The sequence below is a fragment of the Meleagris gallopavo genome, chromosome 13 (assembly GCF_000146605.3).
Source record: "Meleagris gallopavo isolate NT-WF06-2002-E0010 breed Aviagen turkey brand Nicholas breeding stock chromosome 13, Turkey_5.1, whole genome shotgun sequence".
Taxonomy (NCBI): Eukaryota; Metazoa; Chordata; class Aves; order Galliformes; family Phasianidae; genus Meleagris; species Meleagris gallopavo.
This window is the reverse complement of record NC_015023.2, coordinates 6078047-6086880: the sequence shown is the minus strand read 5'-3', so window position 1 is coordinate 6086880 and position 8834 is coordinate 6078047.

The following is an 8834-nucleotide window of genomic DNA, read 5'->3' as shown; positions in this document are numbered from 1 at the left end:
AAAAAAAAATTAGAAAAACTGTAGGACATACCTTAGGAAAAAAAAAAAAAAGTCTGAGAGAATCAGTAGGGGATGCCTGTAACTAATGAGAAAATGCAGGCGAGCTAGAGAGGCAGATCAGGTCAGAAATGCCAGATATGATGGAAGAACTGTATGATGTGACAGTGGAGGCCCTGGAGACAACAAACAAAGACAGAAAAAGCAGAGAAAGAGACAGAGCTCAAGAGATGGTGCTGAGAGAGAAAAGAGCAGGTTTTCTTGCAGAGCGAGGGAGGGGGAAAAAAATCTGAAGACCCAGGGAGAGCCAATGTATAAGAACCCAAAACTGTTTGCCAAGCCTATTTACACTGATTTAATCATGCAGAGTTGACAGATCTCAAACTAGGAGCATAGTGAGGAGGGAACACTGAAGATAAGAACAGGCAAGAAGATGGACGGTAGATTGCTTAAGTTTTTGAAAGCACTTTTGCTAAAGCAGTTTTAAAGAATATATGGTCACCATATGCAGCAGAGATCTTGTGAAGGATGAAAGGAAGAAAGAGAGAAGCTACAGATCATGCTGATGCCAAACTGACAATGAACATGGAGAAAGCAGCCTCAGAAAAGCTAGAGAAAACACTAAACCCAAAAGAGAGGGATAAGAAAGACCACCCAAGAATATGAGGAATCAAAGTACTAAAGAACAGCAGATTAGAGGACAGAACAGAGACTGTAGATCAATGGTCAGAAGCAGAGAAATCCTGTTTTATAAACTGTGCAACCTGAAGGGCAAACAGGCAATACAAGACCAGGGGGAAAAAATAAAAAAAATAAAAAGACTGTACAACAAGGAAATGAAAGTAGCATTAAAATTGTTCACGAAAAATCTCTGCCAAGTGTTAGAATGGTAATTAATTATAGAGTTATTTAAAACAAAATGAAAATGTATTGGTAATCCAATACAATTAGAAGGCTGATCGACATTATCATCAGGAGAAGGAAAGCAATATTTGGTTGAATCTCTACCTATTTATTTTTCAGTGGGGAAGCCCCCAAACATTCAGCTTGTCCCTCAGCTTCCAACACAGTTTTCCTTGTGAACAGAAAAGCATGCCAGCAGAAATCAATTTAAACAGCACCAAGATGTAGATTAAAACAGGGGATGCAGATAGCATTGCTTCTCACTGCACTTTTCAGTGCTGAACACAGTTCTTTAACCTACACTGGGATGAACGGGTACAGAGCAGCACTCCTTACCACACCGCCTCTGAACCAAGTCTGTCCAGCTCACTCCTCGCACACCTCCCAACTCTGCTGCACTCTGCCTCCCCTCCTCACCCAGCAGCCATTGCCGCCGTCTTTCAGATCCCTTCTTGCCTTCGTGTCTTTCCGTATGGTTGAGCTAGCTGATCTTAGTGTTTTTTTCCAATTTTAGTGATTCTATGATCTCGTTCTAGTGGCAGCTTTCTTTTACACACGCAATTATTTATGACGCCTCACCTTGTTAGGCGCTTTCCTACAAAACGTCTCTTCAAGAACGAAAACCACACGTTAAAATACGTATTATGTCAAGATCTTTCATCAAATCCTCATCTATCGGGTGAAATCAATGCAAGGTATGAGAGGACCGAGCCTCCGCCATTCCACAGCAGCCCCTCCTCAACGTGAGGGAAGGCGCGAGGCGAGGGCACAGCAACGGCCGTTTCCTCCTCCCGCCCTGCAGGTCCCACAGCCGCGAGGGCGGCCCCGCTGCCGCTGGGAGCGCTGTAGGGCACGAGCGCTCCACCAGCGCGAGCCGCTTCCCGCCTCCCCCAGCCAGCCGCGGCTATGGCGACGCCCGGCACCACGAGGGAGCTGGCTGCAGGCGACCTGCCGTGTCTTCCTGCTCACCGCTACTCAGGCCCACGCTCATCTCCTCTGTCAGAGCCAGGCGTTCCTCGTCGGCCCAGAGAGAGCCACATGCCGCCTCCGGACTCGGCTGTGCCTACGCAGGGCTGCCAGAGGAGAAGAGCGCAATGATTGCTCACCTGGATGCCCGTCGCAGAGCATCTCTGGCCGCGAGCTCAGGAATGACTCACCACAGGCACCTGTGTCCCACCCGGCACGGGACCTCAGGCTCGGGGCCAGCAGCCTGTAACCCAGTAACCATTTCTTTCATGAGTTTGCCTTTGTCCCTCAGTTTCACATTTATTTTCCTCAGATGAAATGCCACACTTTCTATTACTCTTAGCTCAGTATTACAGCACTATAGAACACATTTTTCTTTCTGGACTTGTCCAATGTAAGCTCCTGTTCTTCAGATCTCTTTTTCTTCCTCTGATCATTAAAAACAAAATATCACAAGTAAGCTAATATTTTTGGATCCATCTAAATCCTTAAAAGCTGTGGTAAATCCTCACATCATGGAAGAGGGTGAGAATTAGACCTTGAGTACCTCAGATTACATCCCTTGCAGTGCTGTGCTCCACAAAAGCCTGTCAGGTCTGCATGCACTACTTCTGCCGACTTCAGTGGGAATTGCACATATGAAACTAACAGAATAATCAGGCCCTGAAAATTTAAGCTTGTGTCCCCAAGCATAGCTACTGCATTTTTAACTGATTCAGCGTGAGATGCATCTGTGACCCTTGAGCAAAAGCAGCAGCTGGGATTATGTGCTGGCACCCAGAAAGCTAGTGCTGTCTTTCCACGTGGGATGTACACAGTCTCCAACCTGCCCTGCTTGTATTTAAAAAGCAAACTTAGATATAATATAAAGGAAGTGTTTCTGCTACCATGACATTCAGCAAGAAAATAAACATTTCTCTCCCTAGAAGATGCAATACAAGGTAACAGAGCATTTTAGTCAGTCCAGTGGCAGAAGTCAAAGCCATCATAACAGAGTACAGAAGACAAATGAAAAGATTGGTTTCAATAGCTTGAAATGAAAGAGGAAAATATTGAAATATTTTGCATACAGAAAAAGAGGAAAGCTCTGGATACGTTTTTTTTTTTTCCTAACCGTTAGGGAAGCACTACTTTTCTTTTCATCTTTTATTTTTGAAAAGCTGCTTTCTTTTTTTCTTTTTTTCTTTTTCTTTTTTTTTTTCTCCAGAATTCTCCAACTAAGGGATGAAGTTAGCTGTAAAACTCATTAAGTATTTCCTACAAATCTCTCAAGTAGACATTAGATTATTCAAAAACCCCTCAAAAACAAACAAACAAACAAAAACCAAACAAACAGGAAAAAATAATTGAAATTAAAGCAAAGGGAGTTTTAGTCATTATCAATAAGATGTATACCACTGCATTTTTTCCTGAAAAAGATACGTATCCAAGTGTTTCATACCTGGTATTGGTGGTTCAGTATCCCAGTTTCTCAAATTCAGTTTGATTAGACACTCAGGAAAGTAAGATGTTCTGCAGATAATCTAATCAGAAATCAGATATTTAAACTTAAACACACAATTAGTATTATACAATCATACAGAAGTTGATGAAAATAAAATACAACCAATTATCACAAGAAAAGACAAAATAATAAAATTCAGACGCACACTGTAAATGATGTTTCCAGGATTCATACATCGTAGTCTCTTTTGTTAAAGTAGATGAGATAGTCATTGATTTGATATTCAAATTCCAGTCTTTATTTCTTTTCCTTAAGACCTCTCTGTAACAGCTAGTCAGATCACTTCCAGAGATAATTCTGTAGGAATCACTAAGTGTAATAGATATTGGAGTTACACTGAGTTCTGAGCTCAAAAATGTGCGGAATTTACGCGTCTCTTCTCAGGACAGCAAAGAAGTCCTAATTCAATGGACTTTAATGACCTGACCTTGCACTGGCACATTACTCAAATTATATAAGAAATCCAATTTTGTATTATTTCAACTTTGGTCTGAAATAACTTGTCTTTCAAAAAAATATGTGAGAAGTTCTTTCTTTCAGTAGGGTACACCAGTAGAATTCATATACTTACGTGTTTATTGTGTCTGGAGGCTTCTTTGCCCTCATTTTACAAAACAGCAAACCTGCCTAGTGCATACAGAAGTCTCACACATTATTTTCAGCAAGTCTGTTTCCGGCCCAGTTCTAGGAAGTAAAAAATCTTGACCACCCAACTCGATATCAATTGTTTATTTTGTAAAGTTGTCCATTTTAGATCTGAATTAGTGAAATGCAACTTAACCAGAGGCTTGGACTGGGCTGCCATTTTGACATTCTCATCAGGGAAATGATGCTGTAAACACCCATACTCGATTCACATGCATGGTCTCTTGGTTGCCTACAGTAATGCCCATCTGTTCAGATGGCATCATGCCCACTCAAGTTGCTCAAGGGAATACGTGCTGGGCAGTGATTGGCTTAGGTAAGTATTTTTCAAACTGGGTCGGTGTCGACCTCCTTTTGGGAAGGCCCAAGGGGAAAAGGAAACAAAAAGAATTTTCATTTTTTATTTTAATGGATTATTTTCATTTAACATTCAGCAAAAACACCACCATCTATAAAACATTCAGTAGATTGTTTTGCTGATTTCTTGGTTCCTATGACCCCAGCAAGGAAAAATAAATTAAACTGTATTCTCATTTTTTAAATAAATGAGTTCAACCTGTTATAAAGTCACAGTCCATGTAATATTAAGACCATCTCATTTACAGAAAAGAAACCTGTCTCAGCAGGCACTGTCACATTCTGACAATTGAACTAATTTATTTTTTGTTGGTGAACATTGGTCAATGCTCAAATGTCTGAATTCATGGGTATTGACTAGAATTCTGTGGGGAGAGCACTGGGCAATATTGTGTCCCAAATATTTAGATCAAATATCCGTTTGATATTACCACAGAACAACATAATTCCAAAATAAAAACCAAACACGTACACAGATACAGATGCTCGATGTGCAGTATCATTAAAGGATTATTGGAATAATTTTCAAAGAAAGCCTTTTACTTCTCCAAAGCCAAAGAACTTTAGCAAAGTGCATTGTACAGTGAAGTAATTGTCTGCAACTTTGCTTTTTCAAACAAAAGGGGGGGCACGTGCCTCTTTCTCCCTGCAAATAAACTGTGTTTTCTTTCTTTTTTATTTTAGTAGAAAGCTACCATTATTATGAAAAGAAAGAAGAAAAAAGAAAAAAAAAAAGATGAAAATAATCCCACTCCTTTTCATTTGGGAGACAAAAGCCTTTCAGTGCTGTGTCCATGCGCTCAGACTACTGTTTTGACACTGCGTCAAGATGCTCCCGCTCTGCTCCAGGTCTCAGATCACAGTTGGAGAGTCTTGATACAGTGTTGAATCAGTAGTGTCAGCGAGTCTCAGAGCAGAGTCAAAAAGCCTCAATGTAGCCTCAGAGCAGGTATAGTCAAGAGAGACCTTTCCCCTAAAGTGAAGCAGGGAGAGAGCTGAGGGCAGGAGGGTATTCTGATTTTCTTAATTGTTTGTTTTAATGCATTTTGACCCAGCTGCACCAGACTCATACTTTTAATTACTAGTCCTTCTTGCACAGAGGTATCAGAACTAGCTCTCTCCCAGCCCTGAAAAGCTACTAAAAAACAGCATGGAATAATGTTAATATTTTCTTGAAAGAGCAAAAGCAAGCCTAGGGAGAGTGACTGAGGAACTGCACTTTGTCTGAGCAGCTGGCACTGCAGCTAACAAGGCAAACTTTGGTAGCACCACATTCTGCTGTATCTCCCTGGGAAAACCCTGAGGAGTCTGTGTCCTGGGATCCTGCTTACCTGCTGGTGTGTGACCTGCTGCTGCTGCAAAGCCCAGTAGGCAGCATCAGTGAATCTGTGGTGTACTCCTTTGCGCCTGCTTCCAATACCTGCAGGTCACAGCCCCGGGGCCCCGACATCAACAGGAACCTTTGGCAGTTTCACCAGGGCCACAGTTTGTCTTACTCAAAGCAGAGCAGATTGACACATCTGCTCTTTTAGCACTGCAATGCTGTGCACAGTCAGCACAACGCAAGTGGTGTGGTTGTGCCGAGCCTTGGTGAGGTGGCCAGCAAGGATCTCACACAGTACTGCACACTGATAGGGTGAGGACAGGGACACATGGACAGGGCATTGTCTTGAGGTGGAAGTCTAGAGATACAGGAGTGGGGATCTTGATGCAATGAGGGACACCAGTTTGGTGAAGAGGCTGAAGAGGCCTGCTAGATTATAAGACAATTTTGTAGAGAAATACTTATGAAAATAAAATCAAAGTACATTAAGGACTGAATATGAGAACTGCTCCTGGGCACAGATGCCATGACTTCAAGCAGTGCTGCCAGAATACCCATCTCTGGGAGGACTAAGGTGTGTGCAACAACAGCAGCCTGCAAGGGACTGAATGCCAAGCACATCCCATTGGGTTTTGGGCAAGAAGGATGTCAGTGCATAAGACGACATTTGAGGAATGAAAAACAATCAGGGTTTCAAACAAAAAATAACCCCTCTTAAGAGGCAAGATTAGAAAACCTAAATAGGTCAAAGTCATTTTTTTCTGTAGCTTTGCATCTGAATATGTAATCCAGTCAATTTTTTATGCTAACACCAGGGGGAAAAGAGATCAATGTACACAATTTAGGTTAAATGACCACTGCAGGGCGGGATGCATGCATTCTGTTCACAGTTGAACCAAATTAATCTCCGATGTAAATGCAGTGGTTTCACCAGACTTTTAGCAAGGATACATTTACGTATTCCTGTGGTCAATCATCTCCTCGGTAACTCATTGCTTATGCAGATGCAAGCCACCCACACACAAAGACATTTTTAATTTCTCATTAATTACTTCTTCCTCCTAATTATTGTGCTACTTATGTAATATATTATTAAGGCTATTAAAATATGAAAAAAAAAAAAAACAACCAAAAAACCAAAAAGTATTCAAGATAATGCAGGCATTAACAGAATTCTAAAGCCATGGGTGTCAAATTCTGTTTTTGAAAGCTGTGTAACAAAAAGACAGTACAGACTGTGAGTTAAGTGAGAAACAGCAAAATGAGAGCTGGGCACAGGGACACATCTCCCTATAGAAAGCTGATGCCCAGTCAGTGTCTGCTGAGCTCTCTAAGATCCTTGGAGATATTATTTAAGGTAGAAAGTGTTTCTGTTTAAAACAAACAAAACTCACTGGCTTTTTGGGTGACTTTCTTGCTGGCACTTTCCCAGCAAGCAGAAAATGAGGCTTTCCTTTCTCACGGGCTGCAGAGGAGCACTCTGAGTTGCTTCGACCATTTGCCTTCACTCACCACAACAAGATCTGCCCCACCACTCTCCCAGCTGTTTCTGGAGGTGAGACAGAAATTAAAAACTGTATAACCCAGGCACAAATTAAAACCTGTACTGGTAGAAGCCTGGTGGAAAGTCTCAGAATAGAATGAATTATGTATTTGAACACTTAAGATTTCCTTGCCTTTACTGCAGCATGGGGTCTGAACTCTGCTTTCTTCCCTGCACTTTATTACATGGTTAGAAGTCCCGCAGTAGGAAACTTGCGGTTTGAATTTTGAAGCACCTATAGTGTCATACTTTTTATTTTAATATTTGTCACCAACAGCGCCGACAGATAAAAAGTGCTGGCTCCCCACAGCATGAGATGTGGGATTTTCAATAGAGCTACACAATTGCTTTTGCTAAGTGCTTGCGGGGCTCACAATGCCAAATCCCTCAAATTGCTGCGTTCAGGCCACTTTGTGGTGCTGTACGTACCCAGGCAAGTAGTATTTAAAAAGTTGGTTGCTTACAGGGAGAGACATACGCCTAAACATCTGAACTGTTTTTCCCGTCCTAAGCAATTGTCTGAAGATACTGTTACAACTCAATTCAATAACATTATTATTTAAGAAATGGTCAGAACTTTTTATGTCACTATCAAGTTGTTATGTATTGAATAGAGCGTTAGTAAGAAAATCTGTTAACCCAGCTCCAAAGTTTTCTCACCAAGGAAGTCCTAGAAACATAGTATTTATATACATAATCATAGTATTTATATATTACCACTTTATCCCACTTTTCAGTCTTTTATTTGTTTTTAATCTTAATTTATAGGAACATCATTGTTCATATGCCAGCCTCATAGCAGTGTTATGGTGTAAATTATTTAATGTGCACAGTAATGCTAAAACGTGTAATGATGTAACCTGAGGTGTCAGGGGAGACTTTTGTATCTCCTGTCTTATTCACAGGTCAATTAAGAAACTGATTAAGCCCAAAAAGTCCATGATGATAATTGTTGGAAATAGACTGGGATGATAATTGGTTTAATGACTGCTAAAGGAGTCATTGGGATGTGTGTCTCTCAAGGAGCCTGAATGGCACTTAAAGAGGTAGACTCATCCTGGGTGTTGGTTGTTGACTTTAATGATGTTACTCCAAAATCTGATTTGGACCAACTTGCAAAATACTGCAGATGAGACAATTTTAAATGGAAATCTCTGCTAAGCTTTGGTGTCTCTCTTGAATTGCCATATTCAATGACAACGCCTCCAGTGCAAATTCTGCCTTTACAACTTGAAGTGGCTCTATAAGGTGGGAATTCACTGAGGGTTTTATATTTTTATGCATTTTTTCTAGCATAGCAGGAAACAAATTCTATATAATAACTAGAAAATGTAGGCCGAGACCATCCTCTGCACAGGAAATTTCACTCAGAGGGTTGGACACCCAGTGAGGTCCTATTCACAGACTTTTCTTTGTATTTTTCTGTCTGGAACCAAAGAAGGGGATTCATGCCAAAACCCTGCAGGATATGGAAATCTATCGCCTGTTCTGTGCTTCTACATGTCTTTCAAAGTGGCTTCTGATTTGGGGAGCCCTAAATTAAGAACCATGGGCTTGGGGTTTTTAGATATATATATATATATATATATATATAT